Source organism: Brachyistius frenatus, unplaced genomic scaffold, assembly GCF_029030835.1.
Source record: "Brachyistius frenatus isolate BFR_SWC_R1_liver_20210118 unplaced genomic scaffold, ASM2903083v1 Contig_384, whole genome shotgun sequence".
NCBI lineage: Eukaryota > Metazoa > Chordata > Actinopteri > Embiotocidae > Brachyistius > Brachyistius frenatus.
In genome coordinates, this window is record NW_027210983.1 from 1 (window position 1) to 11,093 (window position 11,093).

Below are 11,093 nucleotides of genomic sequence, written 5' to 3' on the forward strand. Positions count from 1 at the left end.
CTCGGACCAACCGGCAGAACAAGAGGCCGACCGCTTGACCAGGTGACTCTTAGCTGAGGACAAACAGTTTTGTTGTGTCTCCAGTTAATATTTAGTCATATTTTATTTGAATTCTACCAATCGTAATATATAGTAAAGTAAAATCTGATGTGCGCATCGATAAGACTTTCTGGGGAACATTTTAGACATTTTTTGGTTTCCCAGAATATTTCTTCCTAAAGTTTAGATGACGTTCTCTGAAATCTTTCTAAAAGTATTCTGTGTTTCCAAGAACATTGAATCATTTGTCGCAGGGCTGCTCGTTAAACCAGGAATTCTGGAGCAATAAATACCACCAGCTGGATCTCAAAAGAAGATCCATGTGTCATAGTTTAATAAAAGCCACCGACCTGTTTGATCATCTTTGGGCGCTGCTGCTGGAAGAGCTGGAAAAATAGTTTCACACAACAGTTACTAACTTGGTTCGTCTTGTTTCTGTGTGCAGCTGAAACTTGAACAAACTCACCGGCAGCTGCAGTCAGAGCGATCCCGAGCACGAACAACGACAGCATCCCGGCGCTGGAGCTTCACCTGCAGTCCAGAGAAACAAACACGTCAGTAAAACTTCAACACACAAAGATTGAAATCATTTAGAGTTCCTAGCTGGCCTTCTCTTCTGGAGCTTCTGCCTCTCCGGGGACGCAGCAGTTCATGTATTTGATTACTTATCGCAACATCTCGCGCAAAATGAGGAACTGAGACGACAAAGAAAACCACAAAAATGTCTTCAGTCAGACCTTCAAAGACACAATCGATGATCCAAAGTTAGAGCAAAGGCAGCTGGAGCTGTTCATCAAGAATGTTGGAGGGATGTAGATATTTCAATATGTCTTTCATTGCAGGGAAACGTAACTGAACTTTTAATTAGTGTTTTTTTTTATTCATATTTGTTGTTTTATAAATGAGATACTAAATCGTAAATGGAAACTGTAATTAGAAAGGGATTCATTACAAACTTGTCAAATTTAACATTTGAAAATTTCCCTGAATTCCAACAAATGCGTTTATTTATTTGTGTTTTTCATTCTATATCAAAGTATTATTTATGCAAAGATTTCCATCTCTTAATTCAAAATCTTGTCAGAAAAAGTTGGTCACTTCCTGCACGGAGAGAAGGAACGAATCCAGCAGCCATTACTGTACAGAACATGCTGACATGTAGACCTGAGAAATCAGGAAGTCTTCCTTAAATGGAAATGTTGTGTTTGAAGTTCATCTTTCAGCCTCGCGGTCGGTCGATGTCATTTCAATTCTCGGCCTCACAGAGTTGTTGTGTGTGTGCCTGGCAGAAGTTGAGGAAATGAAAGGTAAAAAAATTAAAAGTAAACCACAGAATTACACAACAGGCTAAAAGACATGAGATCCAACATCTTTATGAACCGTCTCCTGAAGGCATCTCAGACTGGGACGAGTGACACAGTGAACTATTGAACCGAAACTCCTCGAGACAAATCTTATTCCACATAATCTGATCTTCAGTATTCCAGCAGAGAATTGTAAATAAGATCATGAGGAACAATGAACGATGAATTGTTATTTTGATTGATATTAAAACCAAACTCCAGCTCCTAAAACAATGGTCCTATATTTCCCATAATGCACCCCTGTCCTTTATGAGGATCACCTCTGCTCTCCTAAAGGGCACCTCTGTAAAATGCCGAGCGTTCAGTTTGTAAAGCTTTTTGTAGAAATGAACAGGAGTGAAGCCAAAACTTTTCAAACAAAGCTTGAACAAACCCAGTGACATCATAAGGATACAGTCCTGGTTGTCCTTCATGTTGTTTGGTGTCCCGGGGCACCAGGTCAAGGACGCGAAGGGTGAGACATCACTCCAGAACCAAACACCTTCCTAGAAGATGAAACCAAACCGACCAGGGTGAGAAGTGGGACGCCTCCTTCCATTGCACCTGTCGGACCGGTGGATCACCTGTTGGCAGTCGGAGCCTCAGATCCATGTTTGGGTGTAATGTAGAAGATTTTGACTGAATCCAAAACCTCTGAGTTACCTCAGCATCAGACCAAGTCATCTCTCTTTCAACGTACACCAAACAGTGACCTTTGACCTTGGGATCGTCTCCTGAGGATGTGGTGGACAAAGAGAGTTGTGAGTAATATAATAATGATGTGTCCCCCTCTTCACATGAACCTGTTAACTTTGGCTCTGCTCACATCAGCCTGTTTATAAAAAAAAAAGAAAAGAAAGCCTATTAATGTGTTGAGGTTTTGAAGCATTCGAGGGACAGTTTCAGGTTTTGTTGTTTGCTGCTCTGACTGACTCCTGTGTTTCTTCTCCACAGACAACCACTGCTGGGATGATAAAACGTGCTCCCTCACCTCCCGTCAGTCTGCCACCATCTGCTGAGCTGACACGAAGACACGATGCTCAGCACCAACCTGGTGTCATCGGCCTCTTCTGGAATCACACCTGGACTTGTCTGCTTCACTGCAACGCTGAAGGGATGTTCTGGAGAGAAAACTAGTCTTTGAAGCACAATTAAAACATGACAGCATTCAAACAACGTCGCCGCCGAGTTTTTGTCAAACCTGCATCGTGACATCACCTCAAAAAGCAAACAGTGTTGAGATCGTGCTGGAATAAATATTTCAAGACGATACATGCCGCTGCGACATCATAGTGCCACCATGTGGACAAATGGAAAAGGTTTAAACAGAAATGGAGAACCTGTCACTGTCAAGTTTCTGTTTACGTCTGAAAAAGATAAAAATCGTAAAGGGGTAATTTTAAACAGATCTACCGTAATCATAAGAAAGTAGACAGTTTCATTTTATGATTTTTATTACAAGGAGAAAAATATTTTATGATGTAATGATTCATATTCTTGTAAAATCACAGTGTTATTGTGTGTAACTTAAACTTAACATATTAGTAGCAAGGTCATGAAAAATAAACAAATGAATATAAAACATTTTTCTATCTGCACATCATGTTAAGTTGTTTTTTTTTATTGATCTTTTTCGTCAGACTTGTTGACTACGTAAAAATAATTTAGCACATGAACGTTTCATCAGCTGTCAGCACCAAAACCAAAGTGCATGGCCTCAGTCGCCGGATAAAACCACAGCTTCTTTTCACAGAGATATGAGACGGTGTGGTCATTCTGCACACTTCAAGACACGCTGAGAACAACTATGGCGGCACATCGGTAAACGGATAGAAACAGAAAACGAGATGAAAGAGAGGCCGTGTGGTTTGACTGCTCTTCACACCTGATGGGTTTTTTCTCACGACACACAGTGACCACGGCACCAAGTTTCCTCTGCAGCTTTAACTGACAGACACAACCCAAACCACAACAGGTTGGCTTTTTTCATCATGTTTGTTAACAGATAATAAGACAGTAAAATACAATCGTGACGATGAAATTGCAGAAATTTGCAGAAAGCTGTAATTTTCCGCTTCCTGAAAAACAGAAAAAGACCCAAGAAAGATGAAAATATCTTGACATTCAAAATAAGCATCTGATTGTGAAAAATGAAACTTACACGTGGTTTGTTGATTTTTTTGTTTGTTATTTGGATGTTTTGTTCTCCTGATTAGTCATCTGTGGAAGTTAAAGCAGAAATGTATGATATGCATTTGATCGTCTGAACACTTTTCCCTTTATTATTATATCTTTATATATTTACGTTATCTTTTACCTGTGTATCCTCTGCGGTGACGTTTTCTCAACACCAACAGCAGCAGAGCCACACAGAAAACGATGGCAACGTTCTTCACGAGGAGGAGGTAGAGGAGACCAGGAAATTGATCTTCTTCTTCTTCTTCTTCTGGATACTCTGAAAACATAATAAATAGTATGATTCATTATTAATACATTTGAATATGGCAGTTTGGGTTGCCAGCCGTCTCTCTTGTGATTCTCCAGCTCCATAAATGTGACCCATGTATTGTCCTACATGAGCTTATGTTCCCAGTAGAGCTTCTCCCAATAAAGAGGCCATTTCTACAGAGATCAGCAGCGACGTTGGTGTTCATCTTGTTCATGCAGCAGAGTTACAGCTTCTCCCTCGATCACAGGAAGGACTCTCCAGGATCACAGCCACAGCTGATCAGCAAGTGTTACACATGTTTCAACGGTTCAGGATGAATTTTAAAGACAAATCCTCAGATAAAAACATAAATGATGCTTACGGTCTTCGTACGGTGCTACAAACATAATGCAAGCAGGGTGCACAGTATCACATCATCTGCGTATCGTCTGACCTTTGACAACCAGCCAGCTTTCTCGAGATTCACCGACTCCAGAGATGCTGCACTTGTAGGGTCCTTCATCCAACTTGGAAACATTGTGGATGGTCATCTTTCCTTTATAGCCGGTGCCGATATGGAAGCCGTGTTTGTAGAAATCCGCTATGCGGTTTGTGGGAGGTTTAATCTTTCTACAACGAAGAGTCACCGAGTCTCCCTCCATCACGGGACGTACAGGCCTCTCCAGAATCACAAGATCAGCTATGTCTTGTCAACACATTACAACAGTAACATCACTTTTCCAGTGTCCTGCTGTTTGTATGCATTACTGTGGTGAATATAGACAAAGGTACGACTCCAATTAGTGTCTAATTAGTTTTTCTTCCTCCATACCATATCTTACTAGGATTACACCGCCAATATTTACTAAATATAAAAAAATAATAACATATATCTTCTAGATTATAGAAAAACAAACAAACAAAACAAAAAAAACGCAATTTCTCCTACAGCATATTGTGCATTTTCATATAGTTTCAAAAACCTTATGAAATAACATCAAAAAATAACTGCAAGTCAACTGAGTTAATGGGGTTTGTCATACAGTAATTTGTTCTGGACCACTATATTATGCCGAGCCCATAAACTATACAAAATGACAGCTTATAAAGGCTTTTTAAGGCCAAAATCAGCTGACCTTTGACAAGGAGCCAGTTCTCTGGTGATGTTCCAGCTCCGGAGATGTTACACTTGTAGAGACCTTCGTCAGATTTAGAAATGTTCTGGATGATCATGCTTCCTGTGTCACTGCTCCTGATGAGGACACCATCCTTATAGAAATCAGTTGGGAGGTTGATGAAAGTCATCCGGTTTCTGCAGCGCAAAGTCACAGCTTCTCCTTCCGTCACGGGAGAGACGGGACTCTCCAGGATCACAGAACCAGCTGCTCAACGCAGTCGCAACACAAAGATAGAAGAAAACACGACTGGCAGGCAAGAAAAACTTAAAATGTAGTTAAAATATCATTGTGACCACGGTACTCTGGACCATTAACACCACTTTTTACTTCCAATAATGCAGTAAATTAAAATATTTTTACTCACCAACTGTCTGAGCACAATAGTTGTCTTGTAGTTGTGCAACAAGCAGCAACAATATGTTAATCACTGGAGAAATGAATAAAAAGAGGTTATTACACATGTTGATGTAGACATTGGACAAACAGTTCATGGTCTGTAATGAAATTGAATGGCAAAAATGTATTTGAAACAAAAGGTTTTGCATGTTTAATAATCGGCCTGTTAAACATATTTGCATGCAGCTACGAAAAACACAGACAGACTCAGTACTCACGCAGTCTGATGGAGAGACATGTAGACTCCATGTTGCCTTCTCGCTGACTCTCTGCACATTAGACTGAATTACAGATGAAGTGAAAAGTAGGTGGAACCTCAGAGTTTAACGTCCTCACGCAGACAGACCCTGTGCTCATACTGGATCTTATATCTCTCTTATGTGGGTCAAAACCTCCTCTTGAGGCCCCTCATTCAGTTTACATTGTTCCTGTGTAACGTGAACAAGTCATGTAGGTCTGATGTTAACAGTCCCACAAATACAATCTATTTCATTTCTTGAAAAGCAACTTCCAGGTTGATTTTTAATTCATTTTCTATATTTATAAATAACATTTTTGATAAACATCTATTTGAAATGTTGATGCCTGATTTGATGTTTTACACCATCTGAGGGCAGACATTCAAAGGAAAAGGAGGAGGTTGAGGAATGTGTTACTGGCATCATATTTATAAAGAGCATCTATTTTTAATAAAACAATAAAATATCTCAGTTTCAACATCTGATGTTATCTTTGTTCCATTTTCAAGTAAATATTGGTTTCCAGGATTTGCAAATCATTCTATTTTTGTTTTCTATTTACACAGCGACCAAACGCGCCCGGATAAAATAAAATTCTCTCGTGAGTTTTATCATTTCAGCCGCTTGTGTCGGCATTACTTTGTCTATTTTTCTCCTTTTATTTTGTGCAGCAGCAGTCGGTGTTAAGTACTTCGTCACTGCTATATGCAGATTTAATGTGTGTGACTGGTTTAACAGATATACGGGTCATTTTTTTTAATAATATCTCAATGTGCATTTATAGATGTGGCACTGGGTGTATACTTCAACATTCAATATCACATTGACACCTGACCACAGTGACCACAGAGCACTTTAAAGCTGCTGCAGCTCTCTTCTTGAGAATATTTTCAGACCGGTAAAACAAGGTGGTTTAACTGTTTCACACAGAAACCGTCTCTTCTCAAAATGGATCCTGATGGTGCAACTTTTAGCAGAAGTCTTAAAATGAAAGTAAATCATTTTAATATAAATTTGATCCAAACTGCAAATAGCAGCAAAACATATTCTTTAGTACGAATTCAGGGTTGACACAAAACAACAAGAGCTCAGTCACAAACTTAAAGAATAAAGTGAGCAACCGGGTTTCTTTTCTATTTTTAATGAGTCACTCATGAACACTGTTGCATTATGTCTGTGGTTATCTTTCTGTTGTGTTTGCAGTTGTGGAGGTTAGAAGATGTGGTCTTACTTCCACTCATTTCTTTGTCCATGATTGCTGTCCATCAAGAAATGTAAACGACAACGCAAAAAGCATTTTGCACCAAATGCAAGGTTATTTAAATGCAACCTGTTCACTCCAGAAGCACTGGATGTGCCGTATTTCCTGTCTTTAAACAGACAGCTCTGGTTGAATTTACTCTACGCAGAGGTTTCTGGTCTCAGCTTGAACATTTATTTGTACAGCATCGTTCGTGCAAGTACAACTTTGTCTTATGCTATTTATACCCTTAGTTCCGAAAAGCACGAACATGATGAACAAAAACATGAAGTCGAGGTTAGCCGCTCCCAGCAACGCTTTATGTCAAAGCTAAAATCCACCCATCACTTTAAAAAAGGTGTCATCCATCAGCAGTAAACATATTAAGTAATAACAAGTCAAACAAATAAAAACAGGAGAAAAAAAAGCCTTCAAAAAGAAAAATAAGTCACTAACAGAGGAAAAAATTCCACCCGGTCTGATGGGTGAGTTATATATTCCAAAATGCATGAAAAATAATGAACGATAACTGTAAATTAACATTATTCAGCATCAAAATGACATCAAATACAATATGGATAAGAATAAAATAAGATGAAAACAGTTACAACAAATAATAGAGATTCATGCCATTTCGGATGTCATGCTGGGAGCGGCTAGCCTCGACTTCATGTTTGCTGTGTTACGTGTCCAGTTGCGAGTTATTAAGTCTTGTTTATTTCAGCAGAACAACGTCCAACCACATTCTGCACGTATTCCAACAGCATGGTTCTCTAGTAGAAGAGTCCGCTGATAAACTGGCCTCCTGCAGTCCAGACCTGTCAATCATTGAAAACATCTGGAGCATCAGGACATGAACAATACAACAAAGGAGACCCTGAACTGTTCAGCAGCTGAAATCCTCTATCACAAGAATGGGACCACATTTCACTTTCAAAACTCCAGAAACTGGTCTCCTCAGTTCCCAAAGGTTTCCAGAGTGTTGTTAAAAGAAGAGTTGATGCAGCTCAGTGGTGAACATGATCCTGGAACAACTTTATAGAGACGTGCTGCTGACATCAGATTCAATATGAGAAGATATTTTTCACAAAACTAGAACAAATTTCTCAGTTTTAACTTTCTATTTGTTGTCCTTGGTCTATTTTCAGTTAAATATGGGTTCACGTGATTTATAAATCATCTCATTCTGTTTTAATTTGTTTTCCCTCTGAGGTGATGTCACGATGCAGGTTTGACAAAAACTCGGCGGCGACGTTGTTTGAATGCTGTCATGTTTTAATTGTGCTTCAAAGACTAGTTTTCTCTCCAGAACATCCCTTCAGCGTTGCAGTGAAGCAGACAAGTCCAGGTGTGATTCCAGAAGAGGCCGATGACACCAGGTTGGTGCTGAGCATCGTGTCTTCGTGTCAGCTCAGCAGATGGTGGCAGACTGACGGGAGGTGAGGGAGCACGTTTTATCATCCCAGCAGTGGTTGTCTGTGGAGAAGAAACACAGGAGTCAGTCAGAGCAGCAAACAACAAAACCTGAAACTGTCCCTCGAATGCTTCAAAACCTCAACACATTAATAGGCTTTCTTTTCTTTTTGGACTGAAGACAAAAATAGCATTAAAATGTGTTATTGTGGAGGTTCATCATGGATTACTTAAAGAGCCTCTCCAGCAGTTTAACTAAACCCTGAAGGCCAAACCGATTGTTTGGTTGCCCGCGGCACCAGTTTGAGTAGGTGAAGGGACTGCCATCGCTACAGAACCAAACTCTGTTCTAGAAGAGGAAATCAAACAGACCAGATTAAAAGAGTTTCAGTGTGTCCTTCTATGAGACCTCTTGGACTGATAAAGTACCTGTTGGCAGTCGGAGCCTCCGATCCACGCTTGTAGCTTGGTCTCACTAAACACTGATATCCGGTCTTGAATGGTTTGATGCTCCTCAGTTTTGTGTATCGACACGAGGTTTCCTTTCAGGGACTGACAGTGTAGCTGGAGTGGAGATGAGCAGAGAGACAGCAGATGGAGAAGCTCTTTTTAAAATTCTGTCACTTTTTAAGTGAATAGCTGCAGAATAAAGTCAGTGGAGAAGATTTTGACTGAATCCAAAACCTCTGAGTTAGCGCAGCATCATCCCAAGTCACTGAGAATAACCTCCATCCTCACACATAAACTGTAATTTCCATTCACAGTGGGAAAAAAAAAAAGCCACTTTTGTTTGAATACAGTCTAAATATTTAATCTCAAATCATTTGCCTTTAATATCTGGGAGCTGCCAGTCTGTCTGCTGGTCGGCCGGCGCTACTTCAGGATCTGACATGAAACCTTTTCAGACATTAACGGTCCCCTGATGTGTCCTACTGACTTTTACTCTAGCGCCACCGTTAGGCTGAGATTTGGGTTGCTTCGCTCAGGAGCGTCAGTGAGAGAGAAGGAGTTTATGTTGTTTGAAAATTTGTAAGATTATTGAACACATGACACAAATATGAAGCAACGGTTTCTGTCTCTTTCTGCTTTACCTCATTCACAAACTGCAGATGTGCTGCAGACTCAGAGTAACTCTGCCACCTGCTGGACTGAAGCTGTCCTTCCACAGGGACACAAGATGAAGCTCAAACACAATCGATGTCTTTTGTTTTCTAAAACAAAACGTTTGATTTTGTTTTTAATTTTTCACAGAATTCATTTGATTTTTTTTTAATTCAAACGTCATAATTGGGATATCATCCGTATATTTTTTGACAACATTACATTACATTTCATTTATCTGACACTTTTATCCAAAGCAACTTACAATAAGTTCATTTCAACCATGAAGCTATAAACCAGAACAACAGGAATCAAGAAAATATAATTTCTTCCAGAAAGCCAAACTGCAAAGTTCTATCAGTAAGTTCTATTTTAAGATACTAAAGTTCTACTGTTCAAGGTAAAGGAGGAGGAGGAGCAGGAGGAGCAGGAGGAGGAGGTGTGTTTTTAGTTTGTGGAGGAAGATGTTCAGAGTTTCTGCTGTCCTGATGGAGCTCATTCTACCCTTTAGGAGCCAGGACAGAAAACAGTGATTTTGTGACAACATACAGACCTGCATATGTTACAGAGCAAACGAACTATAAACTAAACTCTGGGTTGTTAAGATGTTCATTTAGAGAGTGTTGGACTTGGGCTCCTGCTAAAGTAACCAACATGTGTCAGCCTCCAGTCCTGCTGTTCTTTAATGAGGCAACAGGAGAAGATGTCAGGCTCCAAGATATTTATTTAACAGCAGCAGAATAACCAGTTTACAGAGCTCTGGGTCCAGACTATGTTTCCCTGACCACAACAGAGTATGTGTCAGTTCATGAAGTCTGACCTCCTGACTCTCCCTGACCGTCTTCTTATAGTCCAGACACCAAAAAGTCATGTGTATTGATGGATCCTTTGTTGGTTGGTGGAGGTGGTGGTTGTCTTCCTTCACATCCTGGAGTCCTCCAGACAGTCTGTTCCTGTTTATGCCTCAAAGAACAACAGTATGTGACCTCACAGGTTGCAGACCCCCTCCTGTGACCTTTTGGTTTGACACAGTACTCTCACTCTCATTCACAAACACAGCCTTTCGTCTACACCTTCATTCACAAACACAGCCTTTCGTCTACACCTTCATTCACAAACACAGCCTTTCGTCTACACCTTCATTCACAAACACAGCCTTTCGTCTACCCCTTCATTCACAACCACAGTCTACCCCTTAGGATTAATAGTTGATAATACGACCTATATATAATTAATATGATATGGCATATATATATGTTGTATTATTGTAAACATAACCTAGCACAGAATCGCACAAGAGCAGACGGCACCTGATAGGTGAACACGGTTTATTCCAGGGAACAGGAAGGAGCTGATTTCCTTCTGTTGTTGGACTTTGGCCTGTTTTACGCCCGCTGAGCCTTTCAGAGACACACGGCAGGTACGCAGATGTTTCATAAATGTTGTGTTTCATGTGTTTGTTTAGGATTTGGTATGAAATTAAGAGATTCTTGTGTTTTAGTTAAAGAAGTGGGCGGTCTCTTTGTCCAGTGGGAGAGGAAAACTGCGCTTTTTCAAAATGACTGGCTGTAAAATGACATGAAAGAGCAGAGATCCAATCTAGACTGCAGGTTATTTAGAGTCATTTTCATCACAGTTATCATTAGACGTCAAATGAGTTCTTTATGGAACTTGTGATGGTGCGACGTACGACCGAACGGCCGGCAGGAGAAGGAG

The 11,093-nt window shown here is 40.2% G+C and overlaps 1 long non-coding RNA gene across 1 annotated transcript; it reads right to left on the reverse strand.

The window, feature by feature from the left end:
• On the reverse strand, positions 1–668 carry LOC138636553 (uncharacterized). The gene is made up of 3 exons (XR_011312295.1): positions 506–668; positions 390–425; positions 1–53 (listed from the first exon to the last, which is right to left on the reverse strand). It is a non-coding gene; the product is annotated as an uncharacterized lncRNA (long non-coding RNA).
• Positions 669–11,093: the final 10,425 nt, after the last annotated feature.